The following is a 16,877-nucleotide window of genomic DNA, read 5'->3' as shown; positions in this document are numbered from 1 at the left end:
ATGCAGTTGGTAGTATATTATGCATACCTTCAAATATACTGGAGATTGCTATTTTGCTACCCAAAAGTGGACCATTTCCCTTCTTTCCAACAGTCTATGAGTACTAGTGCTCTAAGTCCTTACTAAAACTTGGTGTTGTCAAAAATTTTTAAGTTTTTTAAATGGAGAATTTCAAATACATAAAAAGTAGACATAATAGTATAATGGACCTTATATATCCTTTACCCAGTTTCAAGAGTTATCATCATACAATCAGTCTTGTTTCATTTGTACTTTTATCCACTACCTCTATTATATATCATTTAAAAGTAAACCCCAGAGATAGGCATCACAATCATTTAATCTGTAACTATTTTATTATGTTACAACTGTAAGGAGTTTTTTACAACACAACCACAATACCATTACCATACCTTTAAATGTACTTTCTTAATAGTACATTTCCAATAATGCCATTATCATCATAAAATTTCATAAGTTTATTTAAAGCAGTATCAAGTAAAATCTGCATATTGTAATTGGTTGATATTTTAATTGTTTGATATGTCTTTTACATTTATTTTGGTCTGTAGATTTCCTTTCCATTTTAGTTCTTTTTTTTTCCCCCTGTCTTTATTTGTTAAAGAAATTAGATGTTTTGTTTTGGAGAACTTTCCACAAACTGGATTGTGCTAATTGCTTCTAAATGGTGTCTTTTGATATGTTTCTGTAAATTGCTAGCTCATTCTACAGACTACAGGATTGGTGCTGTATTTTTCAATAATAATGTCTAGTTGTGTCACTTCTTTTTACTTCAACAGTTGATGTTAAATCTCTAGATTCATTAATTCATTTAATGTTGCAAAATACTGCATTCCAATCCTCTCATTCTTTCTTAATTGATTAGCTGGAATACTTTGATTAAGAGAAATTTCCTCTACTATTAGTTTATTTAGTGATAGGGTTCATATAGTAAAGATGAGATAAAGATGATTCATTGTACTTATTTACCAGTTCTTGAAAAAATGACTTAGTTAGCAACCATCCTTCAATGACAACAAAATGAATTTATTTTGTATTATCTTGAATTTATAATGTTAAAAAATTCATAAAGGCTCATAAATTTCAATATATTTGATGGGTTTCAATCCATTCTAGTTCTTATTGTTTCTAAAGCTCACATTCTCAACTTTGGCTGATGGATCCTCCTAGAATTGGGTCCTGAGTCCCTTTGACAGTTTTGAACTCTTCTTTGATTTCTATTATGACAAAATATCCCATGATCGTCTTGTATTTATCCTTACCCAGACTTGGAACTATCTGTTTCCCCAAGAAGCCTTGGTTCCTTTCAGTCGGAAATGGCATTTGGAATCTATAATCTGGAAGTTTAAGATTACTCATAAAATATTTAATTCCTGTTAATCTAATGGGTATATAATGATACATTGGTATAAATGTATAAAACCTCACTGTGTTTTTAATTCATTTTACCTAGATAATTACTTAGCTTGAGTGTTTATATTACTTTTGATGATTCGGGTTTCTGTTCCCATAAATTGTCAGTTCATATCTATTGTCCATTTGCTTCCTTTGGATTGTGGTCTTTCTTATTGATTTGGGGGAGTTCTTTATATATTTTATATACCTGTTCTTTGTTAGCTATATTAAAAAAAAAAAACTCCTGAGAGGCTGCAAAAAAGTTGGCAGAGTAGGATGGCAAGGCAAAAGCTTCCTCTCATGTACATACCAAGGAAGTAACTACAGCAAATACAACTCACCCTGAAAATGACCTGAAGACTGCAGAACACACCCTGTACACCTGGTGGAGAAAAGACTACATTAAGAAGGGTAGTGGCAGAGTTGTGATAGATCAGGACCCAAGCCCTTGCCCCAGTCCAGCCCACAAGCAGGGGTGAGAAAAACAGAGCAGAGAGGGGATACACTCTCAGGAATCCAGCACACCTAGCCCTGAGGATCTGCTCTGGAGACACAAGTCCACATTGTATTGGGCTTTGGTGATTAACAGGGCTGGACACCAGGGAGAGCTGGAGCACTGTGGAAGGCCGAGACTTCTGTCATTTGTGGAGGACAGGCATGCTCTGGTGGTCCCACTGAGACCCAACATAGAGGTGGCAGTTGGAAAGATGTACCAGGAGTGGGAAGTGTGCCAGAAGGGTAGGTGTAAGAGGGAGCTCTTTCCAAAGGGGAGAAACCAGGTAGACTATACTTCCTCAGCCCTCCTTCAGCCCAACTGGTCCATCACGCATGGGAGTCAGCTCCAAAAGCTCCATCTCCCTCACTGCTGGTGGTGCTCGCCTGTGAATCTGTCCACCTGCCTGGCCTGCTTGGTGCAGCAGCAGTCAGACTTTGCTATCTAGCAGGCAGAGGGAAGACATTTTCCAGGCTTTCCTGGTCCTTCTTCAGCCCACTGGTTGGGAGCTTGTGGGAACCAGCTCTAAACTCTCCAGGTCTCTCACAGGCCTCAGCCCCTCCATAGGGTTCCCCTGTATACCTGCCCTGCCCATCCCACTTTGCCTAGCAGCAGGTCGCCACTGCTGACCAACAGGCAGAGGGTGGCCCTGCCCACAACAAATCCTAGAGAAACACCACTGTGCAGCACATGAAGGGCACACACAGGCAAACTGTCAGCTGCTGCTGAGAGATCAGCCACTGCTGGCAGACAGGCAGAGAGGCAGCCCTGTCCACCACCCACCAACAGCAACTGCAGCTCCACTGCAAAGGAGAATGAGGCACAGGTGAACAAAGAGTCTCAGGATTCTGGGCACCACAGGACACCCACTTCATAAAGCCAGTACTTTCTAGACCAGGAGGCATAGCTAATTTATCTAATACAAAGGAAGAAACATAGAAACACAGACAAAAGGAGGAGGCAGAGGAGTATGTTCCAAACAAAATAAAAGGATAAAACACCAGAAAAAGGCCTAAATGAAATGGAGATCACCTATCTTCTTGATAAAGATTTCAAAGTAACAGTCATAAAGATGCTCACCAACCTGGGTAAAGAATTGATGATCTCAGTGAGAACTTCAATAAAGAGATAGAAAATATGAAAAAGAACCACCCAGAGCTGAAGAATAAATACAGAAACTGAAATGAAAAATATAACAGAGGGAATGAATAATAGATTGCTGGAAGTAGAGGAAAGAAGTAATGTGATGGAAGATAGAGAACAGCAAAGTAACCAAGCTAAGGAACAGAAGGAAAAAACAATTTCTAAAATCAGATGCTAACAAAGTTGTGTGACAACTCCAAGTGAAACAGTATTCAAATGATAGGGGTCCCAGAAGGAGAAGAGAGAAACAAAGGAGTAGAGAGTCTCTTTGAAGAAATAATAGCTGAAAAGTTCCCCAGTCTGGGGAAGGAAATAAACACATAGGTCCTAGAAGCACAGAGAGCTCCTGACAAGAAGAACCCTAGGAAGATAACACTATGACATATAGTAATTAAAATGGCAAAGATTAAAGATAAAGATAGAATCTTAAAAGCAATAAGAGAGAGATAGACTTTTCCCTAAAAGGGAAGCTCCATATGGCTATCAGATTTCTCAGCAGATACTTTACAGGCCAGAAGGGAGTGGTGTGAAATATTTGATGTATTGAAAGGGAAGAACCTACAACCAAGAATCCTCTACCCAGCAAGGTTATCATTTAAAATTTAAGGAGAGCTTAAAAGTTTCTCAGATAAACAAAGGTTTAAGGAATTCACCACCACTAATCTGGCCTTACAGGATATTTACATCTGTAGATGTAAATGTTTTTAAGTCTAAATATTTTTAATCAGTGAAAATAAACCTACAGGAAAAGGTAGTAGACCAATTACTAAGCGAGGATGAAGTTAAAAAAACAAAAGTAGTAAAATCAACAATACACAGAATTATACAAGGTATATACAAAAGATGTAGATTATGGATCTTATACATAAAGAGTTGAGGAGGAAGAAGAAAAAAAGTACCTTTAGACTGTGTTAGAAATTGAGTGACATTAACAATATAGACTTTTGTATATTTAGGAAGTTATTTGTGAACCTTATGGTAACCACAAACCTAAAACCTATAGTATATACACAAATTTTTTTAAAAAAGAATCCAAGCATAACACTAAAGAAAACCACCAAATAACAAGACTATAAGAGAAGAAGGCAGGAACAAAGAGAACTACAAAAACAGTCAGAAAACAATTAATAAAATGGCAATAACTACATACCTATTTATAATTACCTTAAATGTAAATGGGCTAAATTCACCAATCAAAAGACATAGGGTAGCAAAATGAATAAAGACACAGACCCATCTATATACTGCACACAATAGACTCACTTCAGACCAGAAGACATACATGGACTGAAAGTGAAGGGATGGAAAGATATTTCATGCAAAAAAAATGGGATAAAAAAAGCAGAAATAGCAGTACAAAGACAAAATTTGACTTCAAAACAAAGAAAGTAACAAGAGTCAAAGAAAGACATTGCATAATGATAAGGAGATCAGTCCAACAAGAGGATATAGAAATAATAAATATCTATGTAATTAACATATGAGCAGCTAAATTTATAAAGCAAATACTAACATACCTAAAAAGGGACACAGAAAGCAACACAATTATATCAGGGGATTTTAACACCCACTTACATCTATGGACCAATCAATCAGATAGAAAATAAATAAGGGAACAGAGGCATTGGGTGATATTAGAGTAGATGGACTTCAGATATATACAGAACATTCTACCCGAAAACAGCAGGATACACATTTTTCTCAAGTACATGTGGAATGGTCTCCAGAATATATCACATACTAGGACACAGAAAGAGCCTCAACAAACTCAAAAAGATATAAATTATATCAAGCATCTTTTCATATCATAATGGTATGAAACTTGAAATAAATTGCATGAACCAAAAAAAAAAAATCCACAAACACATGGAGACTAACCAACATGCTTCTAAATCATCAATGGCTCAATGAAAAAATCAAAGAGGAAATCAAACAATACATGGAAACAAATGAAAATAGGAACACAATGGTTCAAAATATGTGGGATGCAGCAAAAGCAGTTCTAAGAGGGAAGTACATAGCAATACAGGCTTACCTTAAGAAACAAGAACAATCTCAAATAAACAATCTGAATACACAAATAAGGAAACTAGAAAAAGAAGAGCAAATGAAACATGAAGTTAGTAGAAGGAGGGACATAACAAAGATCGGAGCAGAAATAAATAAGATAAAGAATAAGAAAATAATGGGGGAAAAAATCAGTGAAACAGAGGGCTGGTTCTTCAAGAAGATGAACAAAATAGATAAACCCCAAGACAGGCTTATCAAGAAAAAAAGGACACAAACAAATGAAAAAGGAAAAGTTACAACTGACATTACAGAAATACAAAGAATTATAAGGGAAGTCTATGAAAAGTTATATGCCAATAAATTGGACAAACTAGAAGAAATGGACAAATTCCTAGAAACAAAATCTTCCAAGATTGACCCAGGAAGATCTTCCAAGACTGACCCAGGAAGAAACAGATAATCTGAACAGACCAATTACCAGTAACAAAATTGAATTGGTAATCAAAAAACTCCCAACAAACAAAAGTCTAGGAACAGATGGCTTCACAGATGATTTCTACCAAAGATTTAATGAAGAGCTATTAACAGTCCTTCTTAAAGTATTCCAAAAAAATAGAAGAGAGGGAATACTTCCCAACTCATTCTACAAGGTCAGCATCACTCAAATACCAAAACCAGACAAAGACACTATAAAAAATATAGACCAATATCCATGATGAACATAGATGTAAAAATCCTCAACAAAATAACAGCAAACTGAATTCAAAAATACATCTAAAGGATCACCCATCATGACCAAGTGGGATTTATTCTAGGGATACAAAAATGGTACAATATTCATAAATGAATCAATGTGATACACCACATTAAAAAGAAGGAAGGATAAAAACCATACTAACATCTCAATAGAAACTGAAAAAGCATTTTACAAAATTCAACATCCATTCATGATAAAAAATCTCAACAAAATAGGTACAGAGGGAGCATACCTCAGCATAATAAAGGTCATATATGACAAACCCACACTAACATCATACTCAATGGTGAAAACTGAAAGCCTTTCCTCTAAGATCAGGAACAAGATAAGGATGCTCATTCTCACCACTTTTATTCAACATAGTGCTGAAAGTCCTAGCCATGGCAATTAGACAAGAAAAAGAGATAAAAGGCACCCAAATTGACAAGGAAAAAGTAATACTGTCACTATTTGCAGCAAACATGATACTATATATAGAAAACCCTAAAGACTCCACCAAAAAACAATCAGAACTAATAACTGGATTCAGCGAAGTTGTAGGATACAAAATTAATACACAGAAATCCATTGCATTCCTATATACTAGCAATGAACTAGCAGAAAAAGAAATCAGGAAAATAATTCCATTTACAATTGAATCAAAAAGAATAAAATACCTAGGGATAAACCTAATGAAGAAGGCAAAAGACTTGTACTCTGAAAACTATAAGACACTAATGAACGAAATGGAAGAAGACACAAACAAATGGAAATCTATCCAATGCTCATGGACAGAAAAAATGAATATTGTCAAAATGTCCTTCCTGCCCAAACAATTTATAGATTCATTGTAATCCCTATCAAAATACTGATGACACTTTTTCAATGAAATAGAGAAAAAATCCTAAAATTCATGGAAACACAAAAGACTCCAAATAGCCAAAGCAATCTTGAGAAAAACAAGGCAGGGGGTATCATTCTCCTGACTTCAAGCTATACTACAAAGCTACAGTAATCAAAATAGTATGGCACTGGCACAAGAACAGACTCAAAGATCATGGAATAGAATAGAGCCCAGATATAAACCCACACATATAAGGTCAATTAACATATGACATAGGACCCATGAATATACAATGGGAAAAAGATGGTCTCTTCAATAAGTGGTGTTGGGAAAAGTGGACAGCTACATGCAAGAGAATGAAACTGGATTATTGTCTAACACCATACACAAAAGTAAACTTGAAATGGATTTAAGACTAAATATAAGACATGAAACCATAAACCACTTAGATAAAAAAACATAGGCCCAAATCTCCTGAACATAAGCATGAGAAACTTTTTCTGGACATGTCACCCCAGGCAAAGGAAACAAAAGCAAAAACAAATAAGTGGGACTACATCAAACTAAAAATCTTCTGCAAAACAGGCCTCAAAACTCAGTGTGGGTCTGGGGAGGAGAATGTGAATATGAAACTGAAATGCCCTCACCTTTCAATGCCAGAGCTTGTACTTGTCTTTAAAACGTAATGATGATGATGATTCCAACTTCTTAACAACAACAACAAAAACTAACGTGTGACCTTTTTACTATTGCTATCATTTCTTTCAATTAAGAGAAATTCTTAATTTTAATACAGTTCAATATATTTCTATTTCCTCAAGTTTTTCTCTTTGTGGTTTGTACTTTTTTACTTCTTGGAAAAGACCTTCCTGAAGAAGACAAGACTCAAAGTGGACATGTGAGGAGACTTGCAGATCCTCTCCTGGGTGAAATAACCATAACTGGCAAAAACTGTCTAAAGAACAGCCATTTCAAGTCTCTGGCATTTGTTCTAGGAGCATACAGTACACAAAGAAACATTTATTCAAAAAAAATCTATAAAATTTTGGTAAGAATAGTTAGCATCCGTGATATCAGAGCCAGGACCCACTCTCTCCCTCTCCTTTCCCAGCTCAGTATGTTGGAAGTACCACTCTGAGTTCAGTCAAGAAAATGAGGTTCCCTCTCCAATCAGCTCTCATCTGGGTTACTGTATCTCTTTAAGAGAGGCCAGCCACCAGCATTTCTCATCCTTCTCCAGCTCCATGTAGCAGAGTTTCAATAAGACTCTATTTACAAAAATGGCAGCAAGCCACATTTGACCTAGGAGACAGAGTTTGCCAACCCCTGCTATTCATAAATCTACATCACCCTTTTTACTGGGTGCCTAGTACTCCATGGAATGGACGAATAAATTCACTATCTCTCATTGATAGATGTCTGCTGTTATTTCAGTTAAAAGGCCTCTTAACCAAGCACTATTTATCAACTAGCTGGGTTAGCTAATGCTTTCTCTCCACCCTTCTGTAAACCAGCTTGCTGCTTTCCACATTGCACTGACATTTTATACCTATGGGCTGTTCTTTACCCCACCTGTCTTCTTGTGCTTTCAGCAGCTGAGTTTACCAGCAGTCCTAAGTTTATTTAAACACATGTACTTGTTATTGTAGTATGCAATTTAATTAGATAGCGTGTTAACCAAGGAGGTGGAAATACAAAAAGAGATTGTTGATACTACAAAAACAAAATTGGTTCTTTTTGGAAAGACCTGATTAATGTAAATTGCTTGGAAAAAAAAGTCTCTGGTATCGGGGAATGGGTGAGATAACTACAACAGACTGATAATCAAAGAGTGTGAGGTGGGTGGTGGTTATGCAAATGCCCCACATTAGTTCTTTAGAAAGAGCAGACCAAGCTGCTACCATTTGTGTGGGCTCAGGTACTGCCTACTTCCCCCAGGATTTTCAGAGGTTGGTCTGGGTGGGGAAACTGCCTTCTGATGACACCCCATGCTCCCTCCTTCCCCAACAACCTTTCCAGGTCTTGGGGGGCCTGTTCTGATTTTTAGCCTACATACATTGTCAAAGTCTCTGACTATGAAAGGCTAGAAAGCATGAGATTCTATTTCTTCTCCCAAAAGCCCAGTCCATTAACATTTAAAATAGCACCTAAGCCTGTATTTACATTTTGATATCATTCATGCTTTATTTCCTTGGCACACTGTCTATTCTGTTCCCCCTAGTTTTTCTCCGAGGCAGAATCGATCTTATCTGACATTGCAAAGCAGTTAACATTGATTCTGGTGAATGGTCTACTTTGATTTTTGCTACAGGGAGATTTTTAGCACAAATTCACATATATTGTTTTCTCAACAAATAGAAAAATATGTTCCACATTCATTGTGCTGAGTATGCCAAGCCTGCTTTTTTGTAACTCACTGTCTCATCTCTTTTATTTGCTTTCTCTGTCACTGTCGATCTTTTCCTAATACTTCATCTTTTATGCAGACTCCTTCCTTGGAGCCGAATTTGGCAGTGGAGTTTGCCTAACTAATGGGGACCATATGCTCTGCAATTACATTCCCCCAACAACGTTCAGATTTGTTAGCAAATATTGGAGAAGGCAAGTTGAGAAACTGGAGTTCAAATCCTGTCAGGAATTGGCACAATCTGACAGGTAAACCTGCTTTTGTTGACCCCTGTGAATGAGTTCTGGCTTCTGCTGGCAGAACAGGGATTTGTTTTTGAAAGTATCTATTAATAGATTGTTCTTCAAATGGCAGTACCTCTCTTATGTGTTCACAATGGCATAAAGTCTTTACCCCTACAGATCGATTTTTAATACATGATTATTATCTGTTTATTTATTGGTTCCATCCCTCCCCAGACTGGAGACTGAGGTCATGCTGTCACTCACTGTCATGTCCCCAAATCCCAGTAGAAGAATGTGAACATAAGATCTATTCAGAAATATTTGGCAGACAGTCTCTAGAATACATTAAATGCCAATACACTGTACACATTACATACATATAACTTGAATGGTTTTTCTCCCCATTCCAGAGTCTTTCCTTTCTCCAGTTACATCAGCATTAACTTTGGGAGTCCAGCCTCCCTAAAGAGTTCAAAGTCACAGGGTTCTGGGGATTTAAACCGTGGCCCTGAAATCACTTCCCTAATTTTTAAGAGGCCTTTTTTTTTTTGCCTTGAAACAAAGTTTCATCTGTTGCCTTGTTGGGAGTGAGTATGTGACAGAATGAGTCAAACTTTTAGAAGGTTGTCCTGGGTTTTGATAAGCTAAGCAGGAGAAAAGAATATTGTTTCACTGTGAAGATACCAAGAAAGGATAACTAACTTGGGAGCAGGTAGCAGAGGGGAGAAACATCCTAGTTCTCCAAGGGCCGTCTTTAGAAGCCTGCATGCCGGAGCCTACTGCAGGAGCAGGTGGTCCCTCTGGCCATGGTATGGCCCTGAAGGGCTTCTCAGGCACACACCCAATGACAGCAGACCTTCCTCTCCCCAACTGCCCACTGCAGTCCTGGGCTGCCAATTGCTGACTGTCTCCTTGGAGGTGTAGCCATCTGTCTGCACGTGAAGCCAGAGAGACAATGGAAAGGCAAGTCCATGGCTCCTATCAGGCCACAGGTTCACCTTCGTTAGAGAGAATTACACCAGGCTGGCAGGACCCCAGGGACACTGCCACCCCTGACCCTCACCACCCCTATGGACATGGGGGTGTGCCACAGAGACACAAGGAACACACATCATTTTAGAACACAAATACATAAATTTTTAATCTGCGAATAATACAAAATGAAACCATGTACAAGTTATGTACAAACCCTTTTTACAAGACAAGAGAGTAATCACTGGTTATTACAGATGGCAGAGTTGGGTAGATCACTTCAGAGCACCAGCATTTATTCTCTCCTCCAATTCCTGTTAGTCATAGTAATTACTCATAATCAAAACGCCAACAATCAAAAGTTTGAAAGACAGATGGATAAGCCACGCTCTCTTTCCTTCATGAACACTTGGGCTGACCACTGTGTACGTGTATTTTTTTCCTTTGTTCCCTGAAAAAATGTTGGGTGTAGGTTTTGGTGTTAAGGGGGAAAAGTTTATCTTCAGCATCTGGTTAGTGGGATGTGGGCCAGAAGTTTTAGGTAGGATGTGATTGGGCCACCTGGGAATGGACCATTTTTAATTAGGATTTCCAGGCAGATCTTGGTTTATGTTTGAAATGTTGCAGCTCTGGTCAAATGTATCTCAGGCTGTGCTTAGTGGAAGGAAGGGACGGGGAGCAGGCCGCTCTGGGGCAGCCGGGCTTTGGTTGAGTGTGGAAGTGGCAGGTGCGTGTCAGTGCCGTGTGTACATTTCTATCTGAGATTCTGAGCAGCAGGCCAGGCAATGTTTCCTAACACAGGCTCACTGGAGAACTGGGGTGTCCCTTTCGTCCCTGTTCTGCTGAATAGCAAGCTGGAAGAGAAGAAACACAGAAGACCTCTGGGGGATAAATGCACCAAAGGAAATCTTTTTAAATTTAAAGTCTACCTAGAAATTAATGGCAGTTTTCACCAGGCCAAGAAACCTCTCCCCCCATGCTGTCTGTCCAGAAAAGCAAAATGACTGTAGCATTTGTTTGAAGAGCTCCGAAAGCAAAGTTGCCGGTGTTTGTGTCATTCAGTGGGGGGATGAGGGGCAGCAGTGACATGAGCAGGAAGGTGAAGGGAGAGGCCCACCTCAAGACCCCTCCCTTTCGAGTCCTTCTCTGGGAAGAGGGCCAGGGGCCTGGAAGTCCTATCCAATGCCCATATCCATGGAGGCCAAAGTAACACAGCATGGCGGCCTGACTGCCCACTCTGAGTCAGGCCTCATGACAAGGTTGGGAGATAAAGAGTAATACTCAAAGTCCCTGCCCTTGTTAAGTATGTCCTTTTACTTCTGAGTCACTGTCTCATACCCTTCATCTCAAACCTCGTACATGACCCACCCTCTGTGTCCTAAAGTTCCTCCTTTCTGGCTTCCCATTTTGGTCTGAGAGTACCCTAGATCTCCTATCCCAAGAATGTCTGCTTATTTTGGTTCTTTAAGCTCCTAGAAATATGGTTGTGGTCCCCTAACAGTCTTCTGCCAGCCGATCTTCCACACCTGCACTTCTTCGTTGGAGAACTCAGCCATGCTTCTCACTTTACAAATATCACTCTGAGTCTGACTTCCAAATGAGAACCCTCTCCTCAGCTCTGCTGTGTCCACTCCCTTCGCCTGCAGGGCCTTTTCTTACAGGGAGCTCTCAGCTTCTTCCACTCTGGATGAATCTCATTTCCCAGCTGCCCGTATTCGCTGACTCTCCCTCCAGTCTTCTTTTCTTATTTCCTATTCCACCACATCGTTCTTCCCTTGAGATCCAAATTCAGTGTTCCTTTCACAGAGAGCCTTTTCCAGAACCACAGGTCATTGCCCTCATATACCCAACCCACACACCAGCCCCTATTAACTCCAACTAAACTTCTACAACTATTTTGATCCTACCAGTTATTTGAGGAAGACAGGTGCTCCACATGAGTGTTTGACTTGGAAGGTGCATCCTTGAGAACACCATGCTGTTGAGAAAACATGCAGCTTTCTGCGTCTTCTCATGATGACCTCCAGGAAGCACTGACACCTCAGAACTGTCAATCTAGCAAATGCATAGGCATTGGTGTTCATCACTCTTTGTTTAAAACTTGCAGTGCCTTTCCATGACTTTGTAAATGAAATCTCAACCTCTTAGCTTGGCCCTTAGGACTGTCTTCTTTCCAGCCACTTTCATGAGGTCACATCTTAGTTTTCCTCAGCTCCCCTACATGAACTTGTCACCATAGACAAAATGGTCTATGTACAGAAATCACATTCCTATCAGTGATGCAGGGCCCATTTGGCCCCCTCTCCCTGGAAAACCTTCACGCTCCACATTTTTCAAGTCATCTATTGCCTATTGAAATACCTCCAAAACCCATCAAGCATTGTATTTCTGTATTCTTCCCAACCCATGTAGTTCAATGCACCCTCTTTCCCCTTTCAACCTAAAGCACTAACTCTCTCCACCACATACAATGCTCCTGGCTGACAGCACTTGAAAATGTGATTTGTGTCCTTTTGCTATTGTTCTTTCTTCCCAGCTCTGTGACGTTTGTCTTGAATTGGGCCTGTCTTTAAACACAAAATTCTCAGGTCCATTTTTGAAAAATGAGGCAAAAAAGGAAGGTCTGGTACCGATAGTTTAACTTAAAATTCCTTCCCCAGTCTACCCCATGAGGGCTTGACATTCAGAGCCTCCAGCCCTCGGGCTGAAGGACGCTGCCCTTGAGCACACAGGCTCCCTTCCCTGTGTACTCGTTCCAAGCAAGCTTACCATACGGATGGGAAGTAGGCTCTGTAGTTTCTTGGGAAATAAAATCAAAGATAAAAGTATTCCCTGAGCTGTCTTATGTCAGTTTTGAAACTGAACAGCTGGTCTTGCATGAGCTACAACTCACTAGAACAGTCTTCCCTTAAACAGCTAACATGTCCACTGTGGTACAAGCTGGCCAGAGATGGTTTCTACTCACTACTCTTCAAAAATAAATTCTAAGGGCCACCTCACCACCTCAAATGTCACAGGATTTAAATGCTATGTTATTTCTACTGGATAGAAAGAAAAGATGGCCTTTGGGAACATAGGAAGACTAGGGGAAGGGAAGAAAGATAATTTTCCAGGTCCGTTGCAGGTGAAATCTCAGTTCCTCCTGCTCATTCAGAGGGGGGGGGCGAGTCAAGCCCTAAACAGTGAAGGCCCCTTTCAAGGGCCCCAGGGATTGGCAACTTTGCCACCATTCCAGTAGGGGCAAATAGGGACAGAATAGAAAACAGACTATAGGGACAGAGTAGACAGCGGATGGATTCTGCACTGGAACTCCATGGCCACGCTGAAGAGATTAGCTTGGTTGGCTTGGTTGGTTATGAGTAAGGTGGCTCCCCTCCCCAGTCAATCGGTTTGATATTCTTTTATTCTCTCCCTTCCTACCTCTCTTCCTCCTTTTTGTCCTTCCCCTCCTTTCCTCCTTTACTGAGGTTGTCTTTGATAATGAGAAATAATAAATCAAAATTAGACTTACGAATGTAAGTAGCAAAGAGATACTGCATGTACTAATTGAAGAAAAAAAAATCAAATAAATAGAGCACAGGAAATGAAGTGAGATGTAAGACTGGTTACCACCTAAAGCTCAGATCCATGTGCAGAAGTAAAAATGAGAAAAACTGCAGGAATCCAGGCATCCTAAGCCTCTAGCTACGTATTGAAAAGTGGGATATGGGTTAGAGATGAAGGGATTGGCTGCAACTGAGCCTTGAACCAAGGAAAAGGGCAGGCTGGGATGAAATTGAGAAGAAAACCGTAGGAACACACACAAAAAATCTCATCAATGTGATCCAGCAGAATTTCAATTTGGAAATTTGCATTTTGAATCTAAGGAGTCTCCAGAGTATAAAGCAGGGGCATGAACCTAACTGCTCCGTGTCCAGAAAGGAAAATACACACCACCCTCAGGAATATTGCTTAATTGATGCAGCAAGAAGGACCATTATTCTAGCACAGGACAGGATTCTGTCCACGGGCTTGTTCGCATGCTCTCACTCCCTAACATAGATCATGTTCTCCTAGCTCTGAAAGGGACCTTAGAGTCATCTAGATGAATCACTCTCATTTACAAATGAGGTCACTGAGACTCAGAGAGTTTAAAGAGCATTTTCAAAGTACATAGCTAGTAATTTGCAGATTCAGCTCTTGAAACCTCATATTAAACCATAAGTAGGAAAGTTGGACACCTTCACCTTTCACCACGAAAATATCCCCAACTTTTTAGGCTTTATCACTTTCCCCCTTACCAACCGTAACTAAACAATTCTAATTCCTGTTTATTTAAAGTCTCAATTAAATTGTGTACAAAGTATATCACAAGACACTCCAACCTTTAGAAGGACAGAGCTTCTGGGTGGGTGATCCTCAACATACTTTAATCACAATCAATGTTATTTAAGGTGTATATATACTGGTTTGAAGTGCTATTTTAAAATGTAAAATTGCTCAGTTGAAAGTAAAGGTTTTCTGAATGAGAGATGCTGATGCTGATGAGTGGGCACTTATGAAGGGTGCTCTCTGCTTTCAACAGCCTACTGGTGAATCTTTGATCCCCAAAGCACCCAGAAGTCTTCAGTCTGGAAAGATGGAACCCTAAGCTGGGATGGGAGACCAGAGCTTTATAACATGGACTGTGCCAATGATGACCATTATTAGGATTTAGCCAGAAAGATGGATCTGCCACAGTGGGTGGGATGAGGACTCCCTCAGGACCAGGGAACTCAACAAACAGAAACGCATCAGGACGTGCTGGCATTCCCTTCTGCTTACAGTCTTGTTTCTGTTTTCATTTCACTTTTAACATACCAAGCATCAGTTTTCATCAATGGAGCCATCAACCAGTCACTTTGTATACTTCCTTAAAATGTTTCCTATTTTCTGGCCCAGAACAATCCATTATTACAAAGGTAAAACTGTCTTAGCCATTTTGGTTAAAAAAAAAAAAAAAAAGTTTAGATTCAAACCTCTAGCCATTGTGTGCATGGAGTTTACACTTCCGCTTCCAGACTGACTTGGTATGGAGACATGAGGAAAAGAGGGCTGCGGGCATGGGACACTGGCCCTGGTTCCTCTAAGGGAAGACCATGTAGGTGGCCCACATTGCCTGCCAGAGGACACCAAATAATTACAACAAAATCAGAAGTGGTTATCAGGAGCAGGAGCGAAGAAGACTCTACCAGGGTTCATGAAGGAAAGAAGAGCGTGGATTGATGGGAATGTACTAAGGTGACCCCAGTGCAAAATCATTATGTAGAAAAAGGCCTAGCTTTCAGGTAGGATGTAAAATCATAGAAAGGATTTCACCTCACAAGCCCATGGTACTTCTGTTGGAAACGAGGAAATGCTCATAAGCCTGAATATAGACTGCTGACATCATTTTAGTGTGCTGAGTAGACTAGTGATTGGTTATAAGAAGGTTTTAAACAATCCAATTGGACATACATTATATTCACAATACTTTCATAGAACTAATTCTACAAAATGTGACAACAGGGTAACCACAGTCTGACAAGTCACTTCAGGAAGGTGCCTACAAGGTGGAAACACGGCTATATTGGCTCTGCAGGGAGTGGACAGAGGTGGAAGCTCATTTTACCTACATTGGTAATTGGAGTACTTAGTGGACATATATTTTCATGGTGATTTCATTGCTTGACTCTGATTTGATTTGCACTAACATACTAGGTACCACAGGATCAAGGCTGAAAGATTTGATGAAATAGATATCATGGGATTTGGGTGGATATTTTGGTAAGTTTGGTGTCTTCAAATGTCCATGGTGTACATTTTTTAGAAATTGAAAATCACTGTCACATCCATGCTTCTCCAGAGACCCTGATGATTGTATCAAAGATTGATAATTTTGAAGTCAGAAGACTTGCTCAATTGTTTGGAACATAACAGTTGCCAGGACGACTGTACACTGAGCATGCAAGCAACCGCAGAGCTCTGAGACATGGTAATTGCATCTGATGGCTAGAAAAACCCTTTGACCACCCATTGGAAGTGGCTGATTCATTTTATTTCATTGCTGGTAATTTTCAAAGGCCTTTTCTAACAGTCTGTATTGAGTGCATTTGTTGCTTTCCTTTTGTTGTTATTATTATCTATATTGTTGTAGCAAGTTTGTATGTTTTACGCTGGCAACTAAAGGAAAGCCTGCAAAGTTAAAATCTGGGCAAAAGTCATCTCCTTGGTTATGGAAATGTTCTGGCTTTTAACCAAATAGAAGAATAAAGGTATCATTGTATCCTATTGTTAAGTAAAATTATTCATTGGTGTTTACAGATTTTCAGGCAGAAAGCTCTAAGACTTGGAGAATGGGGAGAAAGTCCGCCAGACCCCTCCAAAGTTGAGAGTCCTTTCATGGGTGGTTTGGAATATGAAATGGAAGCATAACAGCATGAGGGAGGACCCACGATGAGAACTGCAAACAGAGCAATGTCTTGTGCACATCCTGTCCTCAACTACCACATTCCAGGCCAGCTCACAGCCCTCCTGGTATTGTTATGAGTTGGTTGGATAAACCTGATCTGGCCATTGTAGAAAAGCTGCAAGAAGGTCTTCCCTTTAAATATATGAATAAAGGGATAAGAAAT

This window comes from Manis javanica, chromosome 7 (genome assembly GCF_040802235.1).
Source record: "Manis javanica isolate MJ-LG chromosome 7, MJ_LKY, whole genome shotgun sequence".
Taxonomy (NCBI): Eukaryota; Metazoa; Chordata; class Mammalia; order Pholidota; family Manidae; genus Manis; species Manis javanica.
Note: the sequence above shows the minus strand (reverse complement) of the source record.